Source organism: Tachyglossus aculeatus, chromosome X4, assembly GCF_015852505.1.
Source record: "Tachyglossus aculeatus isolate mTacAcu1 chromosome X4, mTacAcu1.pri, whole genome shotgun sequence".
Taxonomy (NCBI): domain Eukaryota; kingdom Metazoa; phylum Chordata; class Mammalia; order Monotremata; family Tachyglossidae; genus Tachyglossus; species Tachyglossus aculeatus.
In genome coordinates, this window is record NC_052098.1 from 26315684 (window position 1) to 26319668 (window position 3985).

The following is a 3985-nucleotide window of genomic DNA, read 5'->3' on the forward strand; positions in this document are numbered from 1 at the left end:
CATGAGCTGGGAAAGCCCACTATCCTAACAGACCTCGACGGTCGGTTGTATTCTAACTGGCCCAGTATGTCTGAGGCAGATCCTAATTAGGCATAATGATCAGGAGTTTCCTAGACCGGGCATTCTGTGACAAATTCAAAATAAATCCGAACCACCATTATGTACAGGGGAGGGACCTTTATTCAACTCTCGGCCTAATTAAATGGGGAAACACACCCACCCACGCACAGAACAGACACTGCTACCCATCTGACAGTTTTGCCCCAAGTTCGTGGAGGTAATCTCACGTCGGAGGAATCTGAGGAATCTGGTCGCGAGGTGACTGTGTTGACTCACAGTGGCTGTGGTCAGTGGTACAAACACCTGATATGAGTCTTAGCAATTTGCAGTTTGTGGGGGCCGTGCTGCCTTGCGTTGGATGCAACAGTGTTGCAAATACCCAACGCACTTCTTAGTGGTTCATGGGGACCGCATTTGTTCGTGATGGCCGAGTGGACTCCTGGCCCGAGCCTCAGCTGGTTTGTGGTGGCCACACTCGTTCATGATGGTGACTTGTCTCGGGCAGTGGTGGTGGAGGAGGCCCGGGGGGTGGCGGGGGGTCGACTTAAGGCCACTGCCTTTTATCTGCCTCTGCCTCCAGAGTCGCAGCGGTTCCTGATTCGCTGCTCAGGAGTTGCAGCAGTTGTTGATTTGCTACTTTGGGCATCACAGCAGTTGTTGATTTGCTCCAGGTCCGTAACTGGGCAAAGCATGGAGGGAAGGCACCCCCTCCCTACGTGCACTGCCCTGTGGACTGGTTTTTTTCAATGCTTTATCCTTCAGAGCAGCCTAGGACGTTCTCGAACTCATTCCTCCATGTTGTTGTTCACGGGTTCATTCATTCATTCAGTCATATTTATTGAGCGCTTACTGTGTGCAGAGCACTGTACTAAGCGCTTGGAAAGTACAAGTTGGCAACATATAGAGACGGTCCCTACCCAACAGTGGGCTCACAGTCTAGAAGGGGGAACCCCAAGTAGGAGGGAGTGTAGGAATTAATCCCATTTTACAGATAAGGTCACACAGCAGATAAATGGCAGATAATTCTCTGACTCAAAGGCCCATGTTCTTTCCACTAGGCCTCACAGAACCCATGTTGCACCTGAAGCATGGCAATAGAGAATAAATTGAATGCAATTGGGTCTAGCTGCTTCGCTCCAAAGGTGATGAGAAAAGGGTCAGACAGAGGCACTATCAACAGGCAAAAACAAACACATGGAGGGGCAGATAAAAGCAGTCATGGAAACAGAAGTAGAGAGAAAAACTGATAATAATGATAATCATGGTGATATTTGTTCAGTGCTTATAAAGGATCAAGCACTGTACTAAGCTCTGGGGTAGATACAAGATAATCATGCCCCACATGGGGCTCACAGTCTAAATAGGAGGTAGAACAGATATTCAATCCCCATTTTGCAGATGAGGGAACTGAGTCACAGAGAAGTTAAATGACTTGCCCAAGGTCACTCAGCAGATGAGACCTCAAAGAGCAGGGATACAAGCATTCTCTGTTCATTTAATTGGTAATTTCCTAGTATTGACAGTACCACAAACCACTGAATACCTTTTTACAATAAGAAAGCATTTGATTTAAATTTGCCTTGATATTTCACATTGTACAATTCACAGTTAATAGGATAATGCTGCAAAACCATTCTATCAGATACATCATGTCAGAAATACCCCGTCCCTGGAGCAGGTTTCTTACGTGGTTGTGTGAGGTAGGACAAGGTGGCTGAACTGGAGGTGCTGAGGGAGACAAAATCATTGACAGAGCATTCAGGATCATTGTACATCAGTAATGGCCTAGTGGAAAGAGCAAGGGCTTGGAAGTCAGAGGACCTGGGCTCTGCCACTTCTCTGCTGTGTGACTTTGGGTAAGTCGCTTCATTTCTCCGTGCCTCAGTTTCTCACCAGTTAAATGGGGATTACATCCTATCCCCCTCCTGATTAGACTGTGAGAGTCATATAGGATAGGGATTCTATATCTACCCTCCAACATTTAGAACAGTGCTCGACACATAGAAAGTGCTTAATGAATATAATTAAACCAGCCCCATAACACTTATGTAATTATTCCCCCTATGTGTAATTTATTTTGATGTCTATCTCCCACCGCAAATTGTAAGCTCCTTGTATGCAGGTATCACCTCTACAAACTCTATTGTATCGCACTCTCCCAAGCCCTTAGTACAGTGCTCTGTACATAGTAAACACTCAATAAGTACTATTGATTGATGGTATTATTTTTAACCACCCCGTCCCTGTTTTGAGTGGAAAGTCCTGAGAAAGGGAACCATACAGAGAATAGGACAACGGACCCTAGATGGGGCTACCTTCCAGCTGATGTCACATTGCCCTCTCACACCTGGAGGAGGTGCCCACTGGTTAAGCAAAATCAGATGGTGGTAAGAGAAGAGTCAATTATTGGGCACATAGACTGCTGGGTTTGACACATGACAACCTGTCTGCTAAGTGCAGTGATAATAGACAGGCCTTATGCGATGTGTGGATTGACTGTTGGAAGGAGCTGAGAAGGAGGCAGTGGTTGTTGTGGGACCAGTGATCCAGAAAGTGAGAGAAGAGAGTTCCTAGAGGCCCAATTCAGGCTATTAGGTAGAAGACTAACATTCAAGAGCCCTGTGGTAGTATTCTTTGAAAGCCTGACGCTTTCAGTCAATCAAATAATCATATGTACTGAGCGCTTACTTTGTGCAGAGAGCACTGTACTAAGCGCTTGGGAGAATCTAATACAACCGAGCTGGTAGACATACTCCCGGCCCATGGGGAACTTACAGTCTAGAGGAGGAGACAGACATTAGTATAAGTAAATACATTACAAATATGTACCTAAGTGCTGTGGGGCCAAGGGTGGGATGACTATCAAAGGCTTAAAGGGTACAAATGCAGGTGCAAGGGTGATGCAGAAGGGAGAGGGAATTGGGGAAATGGCTTGGTTGGGAAAGGCCTCTTTGAGGAGCTGTGATTTTAATACGGCTTTGAAGCTGTGGAGAGTGATGGTCTGTTGGATATGAAGCGGGGAGGGAGTTCCGGGCCGGAGCCAGGACTTGGGCAAGGGGTCAGTGGTGAGATAGATGAGACTGAGGTACAGTGAGTAAGTTGGCATTAGAGGAGTGCAGTGAATATGCTGGATTGTAGAAGGAAATCAGCAAGGTAAGATAGGAAGGGGGCAAGGTGATTGAGTGCTTTAAAGCCAATGGTAAGGAGTTTCCGTTTGATATGGAAGTGGATGGGCAACCACTGGAGATTGATGAGGAGTTGGGAAATATAGACTGAATTTTTTTTTAAGAAAAGTGATCCGGGCAGAGGTAGACAGAGTCTGACAATGTGTAGATGAAACGGTGGTCCAAAGACAAGAGGTTTGGATGCATGATGAAGTGGACACCTTTTGGAATGGGTGGAACTTGTACAAGGGGAAGGGTTCTCCCTGAACCAAATTGGCATGAAAATATTGGGACCCTGATCATTGAAATGGTGGTAGAGAAGGTTTAGAACTTGAAAACTGGACGGAAGCTTCTGAGCGAGGAAAAGCATGAGACTGGATTGACACACTCCCTGGGAGAGAATGTGGCTTACGGTCAAGGAGCATTCAGTGAGAATCAAATGAAGCAGTTAAGGAAAATGATGAGTGCAGGTTAGACAGCCCATCAACTGGGGTAGCTGGTGGATGTGGAAATTTGCAATAAAGCAAAGCCAAAATCCCAATTCTTCTACACTAATGCTAGGAGCCTAAAACAGGAAATTGGTGTGTTGGAATGCTTGGCGGCAAGTGAGGCCTTGACATAATTGGCATCTCTGAGACTTGGAGAGGGAGAAAAAATCAATGGGCTAGAATGGGAAAATCGATGGGACCTCTCAGCTGCCTTTGACACTGTTGACCACCCCTTCCTCTGAGAAACTCTCTGCAGCCTCAGGTTTCTCAAAA